Source organism: Lactuca saligna, chromosome 1 (assembly GCF_052625555.1).
Source record: "Lactuca saligna cultivar CGN05327 chromosome 1, ASM5262555v1, whole genome shotgun sequence".
Classification (NCBI taxonomy): Eukaryota; Viridiplantae; Streptophyta; class Magnoliopsida; order Asterales; family Asteraceae; genus Lactuca; species Lactuca saligna.
The window spans coordinates 149,042,268-149,052,451 of NC_136417.1; the positions used below are offsets into that span (position 1 = coordinate 149,042,268).

Genomic DNA, 10,184 nt, shown 5'->3' on the forward strand with positions numbered 1-10,184 from the left:
AACAAACGGAAGAAAAAAAAATAAAGATAACCAACGATTACTTGAAATCAGAAGAACAGAGCGAAGCAAGGAAACAGAGACGAAGACGGAAGATAAGTAACAAAAACGAATAAAGATGAAAAATAGTCACATAGCATGCAGGATGAACAACACGTGTACAGATATTAAAAATAATTCCACAAAATACATTGAAAAAAAAAATTGTATCCTAAACTAAACGACCAAGAATAATATAAGGAACATTTGTGCCAATCCCTTAGGCAGTTTACTGTTCCTAAGGGTGCACATCTATAATATTATATATATATATATATATATATATATATATATATATATATATATAATATTATTAAGGATATTGCCAATTTCTTGAAAATTAAGAGGTATATATTTTATAACACCATGTACAATTTATTAAGCTTACAATGTATACACATACATGCATGTATCATTGTAACGTATGGTCGTAGCTTCTCGTGGAAAACCCTAATACCCTCTAGACACTATTAGCCATCGTTTCTTCCAAAAGCTTCTTCCAAATCTATTCCGTCTACCTCCTCACTTTCTTCAATCTCTGATAGGCTTCCATTACTACCACCCTCCTATATTCGTCGCTATCGCCACCCTGACGACATTGTCGTTACCTTCAGTCATCGTCTGCAGCCCCACTTCTACCTAGAAACTATAACTCTATCTCGCTGCCACCATCGGACACTATTAGCTACAAGGCCTAACCCTAGAGTTTCCCCTCCATCACTAATTCTATGGCTTTCGCCGTGTTCATCTTCTCCTTACTTCTCAAAGTCTCCACCGCCCTTTCTAGTCAGAACACAACCCATCTATTCTCTGCCGTCCTCATTTTTGGCGACTCCACTGCAGATTCCAGCAACAACAATTACATAAATACCCCACTGAAAACCGACCATCCCCCATATGGGGAAGACTTTCCTGGAAAAATCCCCACCGGATGATTTTCAAACGAAAAAACTGGTGTCGAACTTTTGGGCGTCTCTGCTGCAAATAAAGCAAACCATTCCTCCGTTCCTGCAGCTTAATATCTCCAATTTTGATATCCGCACCGGAGTGAACTTCGCTTCCGCCGGATCCGGCTACGATGACATGACGTCTCAGATTTCACAGGCGATTCCTGTGACGAACACTACAAGAAAAAAGGCCTTTTACGACGCTCATTGCGCGTCGTAAAAGGCTCAGACGACGCGCAAATGCGTGTCAAGGAAGGCCCTGTCATAAAGAGAGACGACGCGCATTTACGACGCTCATTTACGACGCGCGTTTACGACACGCAATGCGTATCAAGGAAGGCCCTGTCATAAAGGAAAATGACACGCATTCGCGTGTCGTAACCTTACGACGCGCGTGTTAATGACACGCAATGCGTATCAAGAAAGCCCCTGTCAAGAAAGGCCATGTCATAAATGAAGATGACACACATTTTTGCGTATCGTAAATTTAAATGTTTAAAAAAAATAAATTTATATATTTATTAATTTTTAAATTAAATTTTCATTTAATTTCTCATAATAGAAATAAAATACCATATACAAAAAATACAATCCATTGCATAATATAAAATAAAATTTCATACTCAAAAAATAAAATAAATTACACAAATTGTAATGTCATACAAAGAATCATTCAAATGTTAAACAAAAATAATACATTGCTAACATGGGTTATACATTCCTATAAAACTAACAAATAATTATACAACTCTATTTCTTACTGGAAAGGAATGTCAAACATGATTACAAGTCTCCCTTAATCTTGATTACTCACCTGCTTAAGTAGAATGTTGTTGTTGAGAAGGTTACCTAGCAACAGAGAAAAACACAACACCTCTCCCACAATCACAACATCATTTACAGAGAAAGGGTTGTCAATTACTTTCATTAAGACTTTCATTCAATCACAAAAATATTAAATAAAAGGGTGAAACAGTAACTTACTTTTGATAAGTTGATCTCCCTTAGAACAAACACAGCTAAAGCATTGAACAAGACCCTATTTCCCTCTTCTTTTAAAGTTTCCAGAATGTTTAGAATGCTCTCCTTACCTTGTTATTTCAAGTGTCAGGGGGAAAAAAGTCCTCACTTTTGGTTCCCTATCAGATGCAGCATCAAGAACAGAGAACATGATCTCACCAAACATAATCAATAATCAGATTGAATTATATATTATGAGTAAGTAATAAAGTACATGTAACACAATAAAGTATTATTAAGGAACTTATGAGTTCAAATTTTATTTTATACACTCAGATGCCAAAATATTTTATGTTATTCTTCTACAAGTTGAGAACCAACTCAAACATGAAAGATAATAGTCCATCTGGCAACTTTTGATGACATGGCAAATGAAATTTCTCAGAGATAGAATAATACCTGTACTATTAAAATGATGGCAACCACAATAGGTGGTCCAATAACTACAGCCAAAAACATGCCTTTAATCATGTCTGGAAAGAAAAGAAAGATTGTTTGCTGCAATCATAAATCCCATGTGTTACAAACTTATATCCAAATTTAAATTAAATAAAAAGAGAAAACTGTAAAAACAAATTATATCCAAGGTAATACACCATACAACAAAATAGCAAAGTCCATCAGTATTGTTACAAACCCATGAAGGAAGTGGAAGTTACTGGAAAAAAAAACATATGATTTGAGGCCAATTCTCCATTCTTCCTAATAAGATAAATTGAGAAGCATTTTTCAAAAAAACACCATTTTCTTAATTATTAGAACACATTAGGAAAGCTTTATACTCTTTGATTTAAGAAGCTAAGTAAACTATAAGAAATCCACAACAAAAAGAAACTATAAGAAATCCACAACAAAAAGATTTGAAACTTACCTGTCCAGTAAGAAGAGGGGTATCAGCAACAAGCTTGAAAGCAACAGGCCTTGGAGTACGTACAATCCAAGCCTGCAAATAAAAGGTGCATCAAGTATAAAAGAGAACAGGGAAACTGATATTAAAAACAAGAACTTTGATCATTAGAATAAAAGAGAGAGAGAAAAATAGAAAGGGAAGAAATGGAAGGAATGACTCATTCCATTCCATTCCATTCTATATTCCAACCTTTACCTTGTTTTCTTATCATTATCAGTTGTATCTGCACCTCTTTCATTTCCTGCAAGATTTATAAACGAAGAATGGCATGTGATCGTGAAGATTCCTCATTTGCATCTGTTGTCCCTGTGATTGTAAATTAGTAAAAGCATAATATAAAAAACTAAAGTAGAGAAGTGACTTGTGTACTTGATAATATATTTCTCATTTAGGCAAAACGGCTTGAAACAACCTGTTCTTCAATAGGAGTAACTTGACCAATGCAACGTTTTTTCCCAGATCCTGAAACCCAAGAACTGCTACCAAGCACACGTGCCTCCATGTCCAGTACTGCCTCCATTTTTTCCTTCCAACCAAATTCATCCTTTACTCTACCATAAATTTCTAAAGTGTCTATTCTTGGTAAAGTTGATCTGTTGAAAGTTGTTCCTATGGAGATTGTAATTTCTTCATCAGCTAGAAGGGATTCTGCAACTGTAAATGGGATGTCATACCATGACCTCATGCCTTCGTCTAGTTTTATAACTCTTTGGAAAATTGTTATCTCAGAGGGTATATGGTTTGCTAATGTGTTCCCCACAGGGACATGAAATCCAACCATTACTATGTTTGGATTCGAATTTGAAACTGTTACCTGGAATGGGAAAACACAAGGTATCAATCATGAATCAATACAAATAATTTAGGGACTGTTTCTTTTTTCTTTTATTTTCCCATCAAGTCTTGTATGGTAAAGTGGCTGAATGGTTAGCAACTATAAAACAGCCCCTAAGACCAAATGACCATTTTACCCTTACATCCCAACAAACAGATTTCATAATCATCATCAATTTTAACATGAGAGAAGTTGGTGGAAAAAATATTAAGGGCAAGTAGGGGAAGGGTTGGTGTTTTGATACACTAAGCTGTCCAGATTAAGTGGTTAACCAAGAAAGCCCATCAAGTCAAACAAAAAAGTATGCCGACATGCGAAAGCCACGTTTCATCAGTACATTATTTAGGGAACCTTTTAATTATGCATTATCTCTAGAAAACCTTGATCATATTTATTGCATTTCAACTTTTATCGATCAAAGTCGATTATATCGAACGATAATTAACTTACACCTTATAAAAAAAACTTAATTGATGAATCAATTAAAATGCACTCTTTCTTATTCGGCCCATACATTTTTACAAAAGAGTTTTTTTATTTTTATTTTATTTTTAAATTATTATCACAAACGGATATTTTGTAGGAAATGACACGTAGATAGCCGACATTGCCAAATGTAAAAAGAAAGAAAGCAACGGGGATGAATCCAGTGGGATGGCAGTATGATTATACACCTGTAGAACACATATCAGACCCTAATCCAACAGGTGTGCCGTTAGTGTAGTGTACATATATGTGTTTGACAAAAGTAGTTTTATTGGTTGTATATCATTGATGGAATTATACCTAGAACGAAATTGCATTGTAAGTCTATAGGATTGAAATTTATGGTAATATGAGTGATTGCAATACTATTATTCGAGGAGTACAAGCTTGTTCCATAGGTACCTGACATAACACAAGGTGATGTGGCATGATAGGATATTCCATTTCCTCCACAAAATCCATCTCATCAGAGGCCCCACCACCACCACCATCGTTTGCTTCCTCTACCTCGAATGCCTGTTCAAACCAAAACAATAATTTTACAAAGGGCATTTTCAGAATTTTAGTAAAAACTTACTTTCTTTCTAAATTGTAACTAACCTGGCAGACAAGTAGCTGTTTTTGGTATTGTAACTTTGATACACGTTCTTTTAATTCAGTAACATAAGTTTTTATGCTTTGAATATTATCTTCACCTGTTGTTTTAGACATCATTTGAATCTTTTTCAGATTTGGTTTGCTTTGTGCAGCAACAACAGGAGGAGTAGTAGTACTAATATTTTTGTCCCCTTCACTCTGTTGATTATATGGAGCCATGTTCTCACGCCCCCAACACAACTTCTTTAAAGGATCAAATTACTTTGAAATTGACCTTGATATTCATCGATTTAGTTACATAGCAAGAAAAGGATTGGATGCATTTCGTGAACGTCTAAAACACAGGATTATGAATCTCGGCTTAACAATTCAGGTAATCTAAATCTAATCATGAATTGTTGATGTACTTTCAAACTATTACAACTTTTTCCCTCCCTAATATTTTTTCTTGTTAAAAAAAAACATACTGGCTCAAAAACCAGAAGAATTACCCGAGAAAATTCTTTGCTGTTTGAGATTAAACAAGATTGACTTTGTCAATCAAGGTCAAATACCCACATTAGTCGCAGATGATCACAATTCCAATTCCTCTTGAAATCATTCTTCCTTCTTTTCTTTGGTAAAATGTTCCTGCCCACTGTAAGTACACAGCTGCAATCCCAGTAAAAAAAAAGGTGAATTTTTGCTTAAACCGAGTTAGAAAAGTAACAAAAGGTAAAAACTTTTCATTGTTTCTTCAGTGTCAATTTTGAATGGTTAACGATACGGGTTCGTTGTAATGTAAGTTGTTGTACATATTGATGTATCGATTGTTATTGGTTTTGTAAATACAGGATCATTTTCATTTTATAAATTATTGTTTTTAGTTTCATTTTGTATTCTGGTATTTACCTCTATCAAAATATGAACGTTTGACTTTGTTGAACCTGGTCAATCATTATCAGATTCGTTCGTGGGAACCGAAGCCTGTTACAAAATAAAAATAGGAATAAATCATTACTAAATCATAAAAGTTAAAAGTTAAAAAGTTCTAATAACAATCAAGACCAAAATATCCCCACACTAAGAGCCAAATCTGTCATCAAGTTCTTTTGAAAGATCTCCATCAGACATGAAAAACTTTAGCAATTGTGCCCTTGAGGGATCCTTTATGATGTTGTCTATGATATCAACAGCTTTGGAGACTCCACATTCGTGTGTGTCTATGCACACACAAACACCATCTAGGAACTAGGACGACGTTAGCTCAATGGTAAATTAATTAATATCTGTATATATATATATATATATATGTGTGTGTGTGTGTGTGTGTGTGTGTGTGTCTAACAGTTTAAAGTCTAAAGAAAATGACAAATTATCTTATGTTTCAGATGGTGATGCTTACTGTGTATGCGTTCTTATACGGGAGATTATATCACTGTTTAAGTGGATTAGAAAAAGCGATTATGAAATCAGCAAAGATGCAAGGAGATAAACCTTTGAAAGCAGCCATGGCTTCTCAATCTGTAGTTCAACTTGGTCTTTTAATGGCGTTACCGATGATTATGGAGATCGGACTTGAAAGAGGCTTCAGAACTGCACTCGGTGACCTAATAATCATGAACCTCCAGCTCTCCGCTGTCTTCTTCACCTTCTCTCTTGGCACCAAACTTCACTATTTCAGTCGCACAATTCTCCACGGCGGCGCCAAATACAGAGCCACCCAACCATCTCAATGTGGTTCCTAGTGGTGTCGTGGCTGTTCGCCCCTTTTCTTTTCAACCCATCCGGATTTGAATGGCAGAAAATCGTTGAAGACTGGGACGACTGGTCAGCATGGATCAGAAACCACGGTGGAACCGGTGTTCCGGCGAACAAAAGCTGGGAATCGTGGTGGGAGGAAGAACAGGACCACCTCCGATTAGGTCTTTTTCTAACAATTTCAACATCGAAGAAACAATGAAGAACAGGACCACCTCCGATTAGGGCTTTTTCTACTGCTACTTCTTCACCATCTTCTATTTTTTCTGTATTTAGACTTGAGAGTATAATTAGGGCTTTTTCTAACAATTTCAACATCGAGTGGGAGATATGGTGGTTCTAGTAGGTAGAAGTGAGGGAAGAAGTAAGAAGCAGTCAATGTCGGGAGGGGGAAGGAAGGAGCGTCCAGGGCAAGAGGAAAAGGAGAAAAAAAAGGAAGGCGGGATTTTTAATTTTTTCAGAATTTCATTTCCCCCTACTGTTAAAGGATGGAACGCGCGTTCCATTAAAAATTATAAAGCGACATCCTTAGACGACGCGCATTTTATTATAGGTGCCCTCCGTGTTTTTTTTAGACACTAATTTAAGGGCGCGCAATAATGCGTGTCTTCTATCCTTAAATTTTTTGAAGAGATGACATTTTTCTAATGTCACTCTCCTTTGCGTAACATAGATCAATGAGCGTCGTATTTTGCGCGTCGTAAAAGGCCTTTTTTCTTGTAGTGGAAGCAGTTGTATTACTTTAAGGAGTATATAAAGAGATTGAAGAAAGTTGTGGGGATCAAAGTTGCGGGGGCGTTGGTGTCAATTAGTGCTGGAACAAATGATTTCCCGATTAGCTACTACGATCTTCCTTCTAGAAGATACGATTTCTCCATGGAAGATTACCAGGATTATATATTGAAGAAGCTTCTGAATTTCACCAATGTAACTCTCTCTCTCTCTCTCTCTCTCTCTCTCTCTCCATATCTTTATTTAAACAATTTGTTTGATTTTGTGGTGGTGGTTGATAGGAGTTGTACAAGCTCGGATGTCGAACAATGGTGGTTTCAGGACTACCTCTGATGGGGTGTTTACCGATTCGAATGTTGTCTAGATTCTCGAGAACATATTTGATGCATCAGAACACCGATGCTCGAGTCTACAATCAGAAGCTCATGAATCTGCTGCCGCATATTCAATCTTCTTTGAAAGGAAGCTAGATTATGTACACAGATATCTACACTCCGATGATGGAGATGATCCGAAATCCACGAAAACATGGTAAATTTGTGGCATTAATTTTAATTCATATGTGTTCATTGCATTCTTGTTCGTTTGCTAATTTTATATACACACCACACCACACCACATACCTCTTACTTTTGTTTTTTGAGTGGCTTACAGGTCGAGTTGGTGTGTAAATTTAAGTGGTTTAGTTATACCTGTTGATTGCATATCCATACTTGAATAGATGCTGGTACAATGTCTCCCTTTGAACACAAGGAGGTTTTTGTTCTTGATGTTGGTGGAGAGGTGCTACTTGCTCTCACTAGCTTTAAAAATAATGATTATGATGATGATATTAATCTCTTTCCATATGATATTTTGATAGGTCGACCTAGATTTGGGTAACTATGAACGCTTCTTAGACGTGAGGCTTACTAGAGATAACAACATAACCATTGGAAAGATCTATCAGGTACCATTACCATTTACCAAAATTTGTGTTGTATTATTTCTACACTCTGTAGTAGTGATTAGTGCCAGATTCTTTCAGTAATTTGTTCTCATTTTGCCAGTCTGTTCTTCCACTAGGATAGAAAAATAAACTTACCTTCAGTTGGACATTGAATTTAGATACACACAACTTCCTAAATTCTTAAAATTTAAAAATAATTACACTAAGTTAGTTAAGTAAACAACAAACAACACCTTAACACATTAAGGACATTCTTTAATTTTGAAAAAAAAAATCTTTCACTTTAATATGTTATGTTCCATTGTTCAAATCATATATACTAAGCAATTTGAAGTTGTTATATATCCATCCCAATGTTCTTAGTTTTATTTTTGGGTTAGTTTTATTTGTTTACAATTAAGGAGTCAGATTCACATGCGGAATTGGATTCCGATTCCGATTCCAATGATCATGATCCTCAGACATAATCTACAACTATAGATGCAGCAAATAAGAGAATACAACAAGAGGGGCAAGATGAACTACAACTTAACATCAAAGAACAACCGGATGAGTTTCGATTGCCAACACAAGAGGTTTACTTCTTTTTTCTTATCATTTGTGGTTATATGACATGTTATGTTGCATTTACTTTTTAAGGTAGTGCTAATCTACTAATCTTTGATATATTTTGTATGATAAATTCTATGTATTTTTCACCAAATTCCAATTGTTTCTATAATGTTACATTTTGTTCAGATGTTTCCACCCGTTGAACGTTGAACTTATGGAACTAATTGAAGCTTTAGAAAAGCCTAGGCCTATCACCCTACTGAATGAACATTAACTGATACATAAAGAGGTGAATTTGAAGACATGCTTCGTGCCCTAACATTAGAAAGAATTCAATAAAAAGAAGCAATGGGTTTTGCATTATATAATGTTGACGCTGCTGGAGAGGTAAATAAGGGTAAAATCAGATAGTCACTAAACCAGTTTCTTAGAGCTAGGGGTAAATTGGTAATTTTACATTGATGTTAGTAATTATTTTCATAGTTTATCGGCCTATATTGAATGTTTTTTCTAAGAAAATTTGCACAAACTTTCCATTAATAAGTGATGTATGGATAAAATGATATATACCTGGGGAAGTTTGTATGAACATTTTGCCAAGTGTTGTTGAATAAGAAATACCTTTACCTTTTTGTATGACATTAACACATTTTATATTTTCAGAAAATGTTTGCAGTGAAGGCTCAAGAAGCGTTAAAAAAAACTTATCATAGTTTAGAAGTTGGTTGAAGTCCATGGAAGGTGCAGACTTGTGCTGCTTTAATACGTGGTGCAAAAGAGTTTTTCCCATAATTATGAAGGTTTTGCTAATTTATGAACAATAATAATAATAATTTTTTTTACATATTTCTCTTTTGTCTCTTAATTTTGTTTTATTTTGGTTATTAGAAAAATGTTTTTATTAAGGCTAAATGCAAGAAATGGCAAATTACTTTCAATGCTTTCTTAATTATAGCATCTACAACAGATTTACGATGTAAAAGATATTATTTTCATATTTCCCACTTAGTTTTTTTTTTTCCAGAAAATGGTCTGTGTATTAGAAGTTAGCAATGTACTTTTTAATCATTTTGGGAAATAGCAACATATTTTAATAGATAATTCAAAGTAGGATGCCCTAATGTGACCATTGCAAACGTACAATGCTATGTTTATTTTAAAAAAAGTTATTAAAAAGGAAAGTGTGTAAAATTTTCCGAGGACAGAAAATCACGTAAATTTATTCATGGACTAAAAATCACAAGACAATGGGATTCAGTAATAATCAATAAATTATATTGCTATTTAGGGGTAAATAGATCTAAATACAATGCTAGTGAGAGTAAAACCAAAAAAAATATATGTTAACAGAAATCATCCATGTTCAATTTTATGAAAGAA

The 10,184-nt window shown here is 34.7% G+C and overlaps 1 pseudogene; it reads left to right on the top strand.

The window, feature by feature from the left end:
* Positions 1-757: 757 nt before the first annotated feature.
* Positions 758-8,719, top strand: LOC145012536 (GDSL esterase/lipase At2g31540-like; annotated as a pseudogene).
* Positions 8,720-10,184: the final 1,465 nt, after the last annotated feature.